The 13,027-nt window shown below is 38.3% G+C and overlaps 1 non-coding gene across 1 annotated transcript; it reads left to right on the top strand.

Annotated features, from left to right (window-relative positions):
- Positions 1-9,994: 9,994 nt before the first annotated feature.
- LOC121169590 lies at positions 9,995-10,067 on the top strand. The gene has a single exon (XR_005885886.1). It is a non-coding gene; the product is annotated as a small nucleolar RNA SNORD72 (small nucleolar RNA).
- Positions 10,068-13,027: the final 2,960 nt, after the last annotated feature.

Here is a 13,027-nt window from a genome sequence, read left to right on the forward strand (position 1 = left end):
AGATGTCCCTAGGAATGTGAGGATGCAGAGTTGAGGCTGGGGCCTCCTTATTGACACAAATTACATGGAAGATTTGTCTCACAGGGGAGGCAGAGGCAGCCAGCACCTTAGCCCATCTCCAGTTGAGCGTTTTGTCTTTAAGCTATCTGTCTCATTTAAGATAGTCAGGTCCACATTAGATTAGATTACAGTAAGGAAATAGGATTCTTTTAAGTAGATAATACAAAACATGTCTAAGGAAACTCAATGATAATTGCATTATCTCTGGCACGCTGTCAGAGAATTGTCTGTATTGTATTAGGTGGTGGAAGGATGCCAAAAATCTACTTAAAATGCAAACCCAGTTGTGCCAGTCAATCAGTCTTTGGTTACAAATGAATTTAAAAGCTGAAAGGTCTCATATTCGTAATTCCAGTCACCTTCTTTTACCAACTGTGAAGAGAGCTGAATGCAATTAACAAGTGACAGCTTGAACAGGCAGGAAAAATCTCCATGATGCTAATCTCATCTCATAATCCTCTCTCTTTCCTGAATGTTCAGTGTATTTACAAAATGTCAAATGAAGGAAGAGTGTTCGTCACCCTTTACACACTTCAGCCACTGCTAAGAATTGGCAGTGCTTCTGTTTCCATGATACATTAACGTTTGTTCACCATCATAATATCATCATAATATACTCAATCTGAACTAAATGAGGGTGAAAACATTGGTAATGATTTCTCTTCCCCCACTCCAACTCTTTCCCTGGCAAGCGACTAGAAAACCTATGACACCTGTGAATATTATACCAGGGCCTGAGGGTTTTTTGCCTACTATGTGGCATTAGTCCCGTTCAGCATTTCTTTGTTTGGATTCTAATGAATGACAATTCCATTTCTACTACTTCACATGATGCCAAATATGTGCTGCAAAGGCTGTGATTTTTCATTTTGGCTCTATTCCAGATTCCAGAATTCCTGATTTTGCAGTCCTGTTTGATCTTTCTGATCTTACAATGTATTTCCTGTATCTGGTTGTATGAGTGCTCACTGTGATGGGTAGACTAGAATGAAGATGTGTGGTGGTAGAGTGGGGGAAGTTCTGGCAAAAATCTTAGTTCTAGTACCTAAGGCAATACAGAGAAAGTGACTGTCTTTGCATCACTTTTTTCTGGTCCGAATTAGCTTACATAGGTCTGGAGAGCCTCCATATATTTAAAAAAAATCCCACAACAATAACTTAGAACTCACCCTCCATACCACAAATTGGAATATTTCCTTTGGTATCACCATGTAAAGAATGATAGAATAAAGGGTACAGTATGACTACAAGATAAGCTCAAGATCTTTTATTATTCCATATCCATTGTTTCTGTTGCCTAGGACACAGATGAAAACAAGAAAAGTAAGTTCCTATTTTCAACAAAATCTCACAGACATGCACAGATACAATGAAATCTATTGAGCAACACCAAATAAACTATATTCAGTCCAAGTGATAGCATAACAAGGAAGCAAACTTTGTTTTGCACAGTACAATGTCATTTTTCTTTGATAACCACACATTGAATTTCCTTTAGAAAATAATTTCTACATTTCCCTCAGTTTATGTGGCTTGGAGGAGGCTGATGTTATCCTATGAACTCACAGAAAAGCAGATATCCCAGGTCAAGCCAATGAAAATGAACTTCAAGATATGAACTGAAATTACTGGAAAACAGAATGTTTTTCTAGTAGGGTTGCTAAGGTAGCAAGATACAAGTCTGCAGCTGTTTTTTCTCATCTTTCCTAGCATTTAGAAAGAGTTTGGTTGAGAATACCACCAACAGAGAGGAAGTCCTCCCTGAACCATTCAGGAACATGAATTATTTTTCCTCTCAGATCATTTCAATAATTCTTTTTATACACAAATGCAAACGTTCCATATCACAAACAGCCAAACTATGATATGTTATTTGGAGGGCACCTTCAAATTTTTTTGAACCCAATTAATCAAAAGATTACTAATTTTATTGTTAATATTGCTACATTGCCTCAATGTGGGTAGAATTCAACTACAATAGCGTCTTTTAAAAAGTATGATGCTTTGAGCTCACAAGAACAAATACGTTTCAGCTTAGCAAATACAATTTAGACTAGCAAAACAACTTGACCTTGTTCTTAAAGAAGTCATTATTTTATAGAAGTATTTAAAATCCAATTATATTCCAGGAAGGGGGCAGAGCCCTTTTAAAGAGATATATTAGTGTCAATAACCAGAATATGAAACTGCTCTGAGAATTTTGTAATGAATAAATATAACTGATTACACAGAGGTGGGAGAGGAGTTCCAGAACCATTTAGATGTAATATATAGGAAAAAAAGAGAGAAAAAACAGAGGAGAAGGCAGGGTTAAAACTGAAGAAAAGATATGAAGAATGTGTGGAGAAAGAAGGGTTTTTCTTTTTCTCTTTGTTAAACATTTATTTGTATTTTTATACAGAGTTACAGAGAAAAGAACAGAGAGGAAGAGAGAAAGAGATACTCCATTTGCTGGTTTACTGCCCAAATGGAACTGAACTGATTCAAAGCCAGAAAACAGAGCTTTTTCTGGGTCTCCCACATGGGCCTGAGAACTTTAGCCATTCTCTACTGCCTTTCTAAGCCAAAAGCAGGAAGCTAGATTAGAAGTGGAGTAACCGGGACATGAACCAGTACCCATATGGGATGCTGGCATGGCAGGCCAATGTTTAGCCTACTACTTCACTATGGCGCCAGCCCTGAAGAAGGAATTTTCTACTCTATGTATTGCTTAGATTAAGTCCTCAAGTCTAACCATAGCCAGACCAAGTGTAAAAGGCAGAGACTCTAGAACAATTATCTCAATTTTTTTATTATGTGCCATAAAATATTCTGGAGGATATATAAATATGTATAAAGGCACATATCTCCAATTATGAACACATTCTGCTGAAATTCATTAAAACCTCAAGACAAAATATAATTTCACAAGGTCAGTATTGTGGTGTAGTGGGTAAAGTCACTGCCTGAGATGCCAGAATCCCGTATATGCACTGGATTCATGTTCTGGCTACTCCACTTTCAATCAACCTCATTGCTAATCATTTGCAAACAGTAGTAGAAGATGATCCAAATGCTTGGGCCACTACACCTGTCTGGGAGACCTGCATGATGCTCTTACCTCTGGGCATTGACCTGCTCAAAGCAGCCGTAGCCATCTGGAAAGTGAATCAGCAGATGAAAAATCTGTCTCTCTCCCTCTGTCTTTACTTTTCTGTAACTCTTTCAAATACATACATGTGTGTATGTATGTATGTATATATGTATATATGTATATATGTATACATAATACACACACATATGAGCTTCATGTATGAGAAATTTTGTTTTGATTTTGAGACAACTGTTTTTCCATTCTAATTTTATCATCACTGTTTCTACCTGCTAAATCAATAGCAGATGAAAAGTTCATACCAAAAATAGAAGTTGTTTTGCTATTTTATCACATATTTGTATTTATTTCAAACCACACATCCTTATTGTGAGAGTTCATTTAATTGAAGCTAGAAATATGATTCATAAGTGGACTGATATGGAAATATGCACAGTGTGACACATTATAATATTGTGAAAACAAACAAATGAGATTGTAGTTCTGGATGTTTTCCCTTTTCCTCTTCCCTTGGGATACAAGGTAAATTTTAGGTGGCACAAGAGTCTTTCTTACAGACACTGTACAGGCACCAAATCCAGTCTGAGTATAAAATGTAATTTCACTCTTTTTTCTAAAGATTTATTTATTTGAAAACCAGAGTTTATAAAGATAGAGATGGAGACAGAGAGATTGAGAGAGAAAGAGATCTTTCATCCACTGTCTACTCCCCAAACGGCCACAATGACCAGGGATGGACCAGGCCAAAACTAGGAGCCAGAAGCTTCTTTCAGGTCTCCCATGTAGATAGCCCAAGCACTTGAGCCATCAGCTGCCACTTTCCCAGACCAAAACCAGGGAGCTGAATAAGAAGTGGAGCCATGCCAGCATTGCAGGTGATGGCCTTACCCTCTCTGGCACAATGTCAGACCCCTAAATGTAATTCCATTTTAATTCCTTTCATACAATGAACTTATCACATGAATTTCCAGGGGTTGCTGTGGCAAATCAATAGGCTAATCCCATGCTTGCCAGTGCCAGCATCTTATATGGATGCTGGTTTGTGTCCTGGGTGCTCTCTTTCTGATTCAGCTCCCTGGTAATGGTCTGGGAAAGCATGAGAGGATAGCTCAAGTGTTTGGACCACAACACACATGGGAGTCCCAGAAGAAACTCCATGTTCCTGGCTTCTGGCTACAGACTGGTCCAGCTGTGGTCACTGCAGCCATCTGGAGAATGAATCAGCAGATGGAATATCTTTCTGTGTGTGTCTCTCCTCTACAAATCTATCTTTGAAATAAAAAAAATATATATAAATCTGAAAAGAATTTCTAACATTCTGGATTCACAAATTTAACTCAGAATTGTAGAGTAGTTTTCATACTAATTTCTTCAACAAGAATCCAAATGTAGTAAGTCATCGACTAGACTCCTTTAGAGAGTGGGTTTTTGGCCTAGAAGTTAAGACATCCGTTCCCACATGTTTCACCTGGGAGTGTAATAGAGTTAAATTCCTGGCTCTGTCTCCTGATTCTATTTCATTGTTAGTATAGACTGGGAGATAGTACTGAGAGTGCTCCTTGTTACCCATTTAGGAGCCCTGGGTTGTGTTCTTGACTTAGGCCCCTAACCCAGCCCAGCCATTGCAGGTATTTGTGGAGGGTGCTTGCTCTCTCTGTTTCCTACCCTCTCTCCCTTCTTTTTCTTATTTATTTATTTGAATAAATTTATTTACTTGAATTTATCCATTTATGGGAATGTCAAAATTACAGACAGGAGTAGAGACAGACAGAAATCCTCCATCTACTGATCTACCCCTTAGATGGCCACAACAGCTAGGAATGGTCCAGGCCAAAGTCAGGAGCCCGCTGCCTCATCCAGACCTCCCACATAAGTGGTAGGGGCCCAAACATGTGGGTCACAAATGTTTGCACATTTGTGCTTTCTCAAGCACATTAGCAGAAAATTGTATTGCAAGCTCAGCAGCAAGGACAGGGACTGATGTCCACATGGAAATGCTGATGTCATAATCTACATCTTCACCCAGTGTGCCACAATGCCAGCCCCAAAATATGTCTACATGTCCATACTTGTTGCAGCACTAGTCGCAATGGCCAAGCAACCAAAATTTTCATCAATAAATCAATGGATAAAGAAAATAGGGAATACACATGCAATTTGACGTTTTTGGCCTTTAAAAAGATGGAAATCTGGGCTCAGTGCCATAGCATAGCGACTAAAGTCCTCGCCTTGAATGCACCAGGATCCCATATGGATGCCAGTTCTAATCACAGTGGCCCTATTTCCCATCCAGCTCCCTGCTTGTGGCCTGGGAAAGCAGTTGAGGATGGCCCAAGGCCTTGGGACCCTTTGCTCGCATGCAAGACCCAGAAAAGGTTCCTGGCTCCTGGCTTCGAATTGGCTTAGTTCCAGCCATTGCAGCAGTTTTGAGAATGGACCATCAGACGGAAGATCTTCCTCTCTGTCTCTCCTCCTCTTCATATATCTGCCTTCCAATAAAAATAAATAAATCTTTAAAAAAAGGAAATCCTCCATTTACAACAACCTGAATGGATATGGAAGGCGTTGTGCTAAGTAAAATAATCCAGACACCAAAGTACAAGTATTGCATGATGGCACTTACATGAGGAATCTGAAACAGTGAAACTGAAAAAAGCAGAGAGTAGAATGGTGGTTGCTGGAAGCTGAGGGAAGAGGGAAATGGTAAATTATTGGTCAAAGGTTACAAAGTCTCAGCTCTGTAAAATGAGCAAGTCCTGGCAATTTGGGGCAAAGTGAGTATAGTTACCATTATATTATGTATTTATTATTGTGTTGATAGATTTTTAAAAGTCCTTATCATAAAACAATAACAATAGTGACTAAAGAAAGACAGCAGGAAAAAGATTTTTGAGAACGTGGTTATGCTTATGTCTCATGAGGATATATTTATTTCCAAACTCATAAAGTTAGATACATTATATATCTACTGATTTTGTATATAAATTATATCCCAAAAACGTTTTCATTAAAAAAGTAAACTGATAGTGACCAAAGGCTAGGTAATTTTAATATACCTAATGCCACTGAACTTGATATTTAAGAAATAGTTAAATGGTAAATGTTATTATGCAAATTTATCATAATTTAGAAATAATAAAATATGAATCAAATCTAAAGATTAGTTAATATTTGTGTGTATGTATGTATTTCCAGTGCTAAAAACAGAAGACATCTGTGTAGTACCAAGAACTGGACCCAACTCTCCAACTGTGGTCTATTTAGCCCCAAGTATAGCAAACTATGTCAGCATATTTGATGCGGATGAGCGATTTTAATAAGCAGAGGATTGATCACACACTAAGACATGGTGCATTCTAGATACTTATTATATACAAAGAATTATTCCAAACATTACTCCCTTTTTAACTCATTTAATCTTCCCCACAACCTTGCAAATAGTGCTATCAGTCTTATTTTGCAGAAAAAAAATAAACTGAAGCATGACGAGCTAAAAATATTATGTGGCTTTAAAAACCTAACACACAGTAATGTGTGATCCAGTATAAACCCAGGTATTTTTTTCCCTTTCTCACCAGTCAGTTATCCCCATTGCTTCATTGATTATTCTGTTATCTAATTTAATGGCCATTCTTCCCATCTTGGAAGAAATATAGACAGACAAGTTTAAGCATGTCTTCCCACAGGACAAACACTAAGGAGAAGAAAAATTGTTATGCACATGGTATAAAAACATATACCCTGCAGAGTTACTTGGTGTCAAAAGCTGCAGAGTAGGGTGGCAATGGGAGCCAGCAAGTTCAGCTCACACTGTAAGGCAATTTTCTCTTCTATGTCAGCTCCTGTGGAAATAGGTCAGGATGGGGCATTCGGCTGGAGTTTCTAGAACAAAATATGTATTGATCAAATGAGCGACACTGAAGATGACTCTATAGAAGTACAGAACACTTCCTGTTTTGCTAACTATTCTACCTCAGGTTCACCTTGCCAGTATATGTACACTTGAACTGAACCACTAGAAACCCTCTCTTAGGTCCTAAAACAGTTCTAGCTTACATAATTGGGAACTACAACTCAATATCCCAGCCCAATTGGATAGGAAGGCAATGAAAATGTGAACGACCAGGGGAGCATTTTAGGAAAAGAATGGCTGAAGGGGCCCGGCGCGGTGGCGCAAGTGGTTAAAGGTCCTCGCCTTGCATGCCCGGGATCCCATATGGGCGCCGGTTCTAATCCCGGCAGCCCCGCTTCCCTTCCAGCTCCCTGCCTGTGGCCCGGGAAAGCAGTCGAGGACAGCCCAAAGCTTTGGGAACCTGCACCCACGTGGGAGACCCGGAAGAGGCTCCTGGCTTCGGATCGGCATAGTATCGGCCCGTTGCGCTCACTTGGGGAGTGAATCATCGGACGGAAGACCTTCCTATCTGTCTCTCCTCTCTGTATATCCGCCTTTCCAATAAAAAAACTAATAAAAATAAATCTTTAAAAAAAAAAAAAAAGAATGGCTGAAGGAAGACAGGATGTCAATTTTGGGGTAGGAAAGATTTAGTACCACTACATAGTGCTCAAAATACCAGTAGCAATTGTTGCACTATTTGCCAGCAACCAACTGACCCAAGCATTACATATGAATCATATCTTTTATTTTTCACACACACAAAAACTAGAAACAGTGCACAAGTTTTATTTCTAGTGAGATGATTTTAGGTTAAGTAAGGGTAAGTTTGCACAGAGTAGCAAATATTACCATGCCTTCATACTGAACATACATCTTGCTCTCTATCCTGTCATCAAGTGCTGTTTATTTCTTCCATGTCCTACATTCCAAAATCCTACAGTGTGTACAAAGTTTGTTTTTTTTTAACTAGCCTCCACCACCAGACTATAATCTGCAAAGAAGCAATAAACATACCCAGTATTGTTCCACTTATCTCCATCATCTAGCATAGTACCTGTACATATCTTGCATTACTCACTTGAAGGAGAGAAAGAAGCAAAGAGGAAAGAAGAAAATAAAATCCAGGCAGATATAACTCCAGGAAACGTGTTTCTTACTAAATTGCCATGTTGGATTGCTGTAGGATTCCAGTACCAACTTTTGACCAAGACCTGAGTTCAGTCATCTGCAATGCTCACAACAAAGAGCACAAAGCTTCATGAGCCGTGTTAAAGCAGGCAAAGCAACAGTGTAGATTTTTCAGACAGTGTTAAATTTTATCTCAGTCTGTTTTTCACCCCCAAAGTCCAATTCTAGAAGGCACTGTTACAGCTTCAATAGACATCCCAATAAAGCAGACCACTATAGAGGACAAGGCATGAGAAAACCCACAACATTTTTGAGAGGCAGATTGGTCAATGTTCTTTTCCTACATTCCAGTAGCCTTGACACAACTGTTTCATTCTCTGATCCTCTGTTTAAATTAGTCCTCTTATTTAGCTCCTTGGTGGCTCTGCTATGAAAAACTGTTAAAATTAAAAGAACATTTTCCTGATTAAATCCCCTTTCTGCGCTTCCAATCCTTCAGTTGTCTATTTATGACTGTGAGCTTCATTTGACTAAGTTCTATTTCTGGGCCACTAATATCATCTCATGCAGAGAGAGAGAGATGTATTCTGCATTGCATGTGGTGTCATTTTCGGAAGGGGGTGAAGTTTCATCTCCAATGCCTTACTATCCTTTTTAACAGAGTTTAGAACACACAAACCAACTGTTTTTGAAGAAATAGCTTCCTTCTGTTCTTGTCATTCCTATTAATGGATTCTAATGGTAAAGAGTGAATGCAGAGCCTGATATACAGGAGAACAGTTCTCAAGGGAAAAAAAAAAAAATCAGTACCCTCTGGGGAAAACTTGATATTTTCTAGGGTTCTGTGAAATCCAAACTAAAATATCAATCTTTTAACATTCTCACAGGAGCTGAAAATGGCCAGCTACTAAGAAATGCTTTTCTTTCTTGGGTGGGATAACCTTAAACACATCTGAAATATTTTGAGACTTTAAGGAATGCAAACTAACTAACCAGATTAACTGATTTATGAGTTCTTTGTGGAGTCTCCAGAGGGTTAGGAGGGTTCAGCTTGAGTTTAGATGCTAAGATTCAGCGATTTCTAGTCTTTAAAACATAAACCAACCTGTTGTGGATGATACAATGAAATGAAGTAACAGAAAAGAAATTCAGATTTTCCTCTGTATGGCAGTGTCTTCAATGTTCTTATTACTAAACCAACTCACACAGAACTTGTGAAATGTATGTGTAGTTAAACAATTGAGGTTGCATCATATCCAATCATTTTAGACGTAAGAAAATTCATCATCAAATAAGCACTTGCTATATGCTGGGCACTGTGCTACGAGTTTCTTATCCGCAGTTACTTAGTCTTTATAACAGCCCCAGGGAGTTGCATAGGAACAGTATTAGTATTATCATTGGAAGCTGAAGTAACAACAACTTGTCCTATGATCACACTCTGTGACAACAGCTGGGATTCCAACATAGGTCTGACTTTAGGTATATATATATATGTATCTTCCATCCACTGGCTCACTTTCCAAATTGTTGCAACAGCCAATACTGGACCAGAACAAAGCCAAGAGGCCCAATGGCCCAGTGGCTTCAGGGGCCCAAGCATGTGAGTCATTATCCTCCACTGCTTTCTCAAGAGCATTACCAGAGAATTAGAGTATAAATGGAGCAGCAGGAACTCAAATCAGCAAGTATCTGGCATGTCCACACTGGCATATTAGGCAGTGGCTTTAAGCGCAATGCCACAACACTGTCCCTAAACATGACATTCTTAACCACATTGCCTGTGATGTGTTTAAAAGGGGTGAAAGAAAAATGTAGACAGTTTATCTGTGATGTTAAAATATCTGAATTTATGAATGCAATGGTGACTTTGATGTTTAACTGAGAAAAGTAAAAAACAAAAACAAAAATATAGAGCACATGAAACAACCATGGCTGTGTTGTTTCCACAGTAAAGTAAATTCTATGACTGAAACTATTCCAAGATAGCTTTGAGAGAAAGCTGAGAATTATCCTAAAGTCTAGGAGAAAAGCTTTGGAAAAATAATGCAGTTTCAAACAGGAGCATTTTCTACATGGCCACATTGCATTGTCTCCCACGGTAATTTGCCTATAGTAGTGGCAGTGGGTGGTTTATACTTTCTTCAGCACACTTTGGTTTCTAGTCCAATTTGTAATCCAATTTCTAACACAATCCTGATTATGGCGATTGCACATATCTGAAGTGTTAAACTTGTATTGCTACCCTTGGGAATCCATGAAAAACGTTCTATAAACTGACAATGAAGGTTTTAGGACCTATACAGAGCATATTTGGACTAGATTATATATCACACATAGAAGGTTCTGGAAGGAGACTGAAAAAGCTCTCCCTTTCACATTTCCATACAGTTGAACTATGCTCCTTAAACCAGTCTCTGACCTGAAAGCAAGTTAGAGTATTATGGTGGTATCTTCACAATCCAACATTTCTGATCATTTGACCCATTTTAGTACCCAAAAGCATTGTTATTCAGCAAGATAGTATTGAATCTGACGTTCCTCCTTATTTAGGGTGCCAATTCAATTTTTTCAGTAATTCTCCAAGTTGCCCTTTTTACTTATTGCCCTAGAATCTGATAATAATCTCAGTAAAGAGTTCAGGAATCTTATTTTTGAATCACTCACCAAGAGAATACCAACAAACTGTGACCAATCTGAGAACATGGCCTTATGATTACTCACTGTCAATAAGGCCACAATGTAGGCAGAACAATATCTGAGTTTGATTAATGATAAGACCTCTCAGATTAACCACTAGTCCTGAACAGACCACTTCCAGTCAGCACTGTTCCTCAACCCTGAAGAAGTCATCATCTGTATAAGCATTAGTGCTTTTATTGGGAAACAGAGGAACATGAACATCTCCATACAAACAATTATTTTTCTGACCTTCTCTATCCCTTCCAACTAATGGCTGTTTGGAATTACAACATCACCCATTAATTTCAAGAGTAATTTCCCCTGGTTTTGTAGCACATTCTTAACTATAACCTTTGATCTCAATGCTATAAGTCTCTGTTCTTAAGCAAACTGAACAATGTTGTGGTTTAATGTCTATCTAAATGGGACATGTTCTCAGGTCATGCAACTCAATGGGGTCAATTTTTCCAGGGTCTCTGGTGTCCTTTACTATTGTGAAAAATGTATTAAGATTAGCACAGCCAAGATGGGGTAAGGATCCAGTGTTTTGACTCTGCATTTCAGTCTAATAAACTTAAATCCAATGAGTAGGCCAGATTTTTCAGCCCCAAGATTCTATGTTAAGTATTAGGGAACTCCAGAGGCACAGCAATGGGCAACACTGACTAGGCACAAGAACAGATTCATTTTATCTGTTTGATCTATTGGGGTTCTACAGAAGGTTTCATTTGAAAACAGCAATGCCACTGATTAGGAAAATCAATAATTTCATATACCAGTATCATAACCTATATCGATATGACTGAGCATTAAGAAAAAATCGTGGGTGGACTCCTCAAGTAGCAGCAAGAAAAGTTCTGTGCTCAATAATACATTATTACATTTGCTACAGTGGAATGTTCCCATTCTTCACATCTCATATTTTTTCTTAAAAAAGTATTGGTGAAAGTTATATTTTTAATGTACTTTTTTTCAAACCACTAAGGCAGAGTTAGAGTGAGTGAGTGAGAGAGAGAGAGCAAGAAGGAGAGCAGAGATCTTCCATTCATTGGTTTACTCCCCAAATGACTGAAATGGTCATAGCTGGGCTGATCCAAAGCTGCGAGCCAGGTTTCCGTGTAGGTTTCCATTTGGGTACCAAAGCCAAGTGCTTGGACCATTTTCCACTGCTTTCCCAGGCATATTAATAGAAAGCTGGACTGAAAGTGGAGCAGACAACACCCAAACTGGCACAAGTATGTGTTGCTTTTGCCACAGACAGAGGCATCAACCTCTGTGTAATTCTTAATAAATGACATCTGTAGTCTTAGATAAATCGTGAGTTACTACTCTTAGGAACAAAATGTGGCACACGTTTCTGAACAAGAATGTATATTTGCATTTAGTATCTCTATTCACTATGCATGTTTATCAGTTCATGAAGGACAGTAACAGCAACAGAGAAAAGGAAATATGACAATTTTATTTTTCTAAATAGGTGAAAATAAATAAGAAATGAAATTTTCAGCCAGTCATAGTTATATACAAGAAAATACAGCAAGTAAGAATATAGTGTGATCAACATAGTAGGTTCAGCAACTATTTTAGATAGGGTTAGGATCTGTGAAGATTCCCAAGGAGGTGATTTGTGGGATGAGATAGTCTCAAGAGAGAAACAGCGCCATGCAAAATATGTGAAGTGACTCAAGTTGAGATCAGAGAACCAATTTATGCAATCACCGAGTTTAAGCATGGATTGATTAAAACCTACAAAAGAGATTAGTCCAGGGTCCAAACGTAGAGGAGGGTAAGAGAAAAATGGGAAATTAAGGAGACTATTACACTAGCTTAGGTGAGTAATCATGGTAATTAAAACTCCAGTAGTAACAGTGGATATTTTAAAAAGGTAGAAATATGTAGGAAATTACTTTGCAAGCAAAGCATTTGATTACAAACCAAACAGAACTGTGAGAGAAAAGAAGAAATTTTGGATGATACTTGGGTTTCTGTGTAACACACATGGGTGGGTTATTTTAACTTTAAGTGGGACAAAATCTATGTAATTAACAAGTACTTCTTATCAGAGAAGTAGGAGTAGCAGGAGTAGTCAGTTACATTTTAATCACATTTATGATTCCTATTGGACATCTAACAGATGTCAATAAGCCAATGAGATACGGATATCTGAAATA

This window comes from Ochotona curzoniae, unplaced genomic scaffold, assembly GCF_017591425.1.
Source record: "Ochotona curzoniae isolate NIBS_2020 unplaced genomic scaffold, NIBS_Ocur_1.0 scaffold_1852, whole genome shotgun sequence".
In the NCBI taxonomy this organism is placed as follows: domain Eukaryota; kingdom Metazoa; phylum Chordata; class Mammalia; order Lagomorpha; family Ochotonidae; genus Ochotona; species Ochotona curzoniae.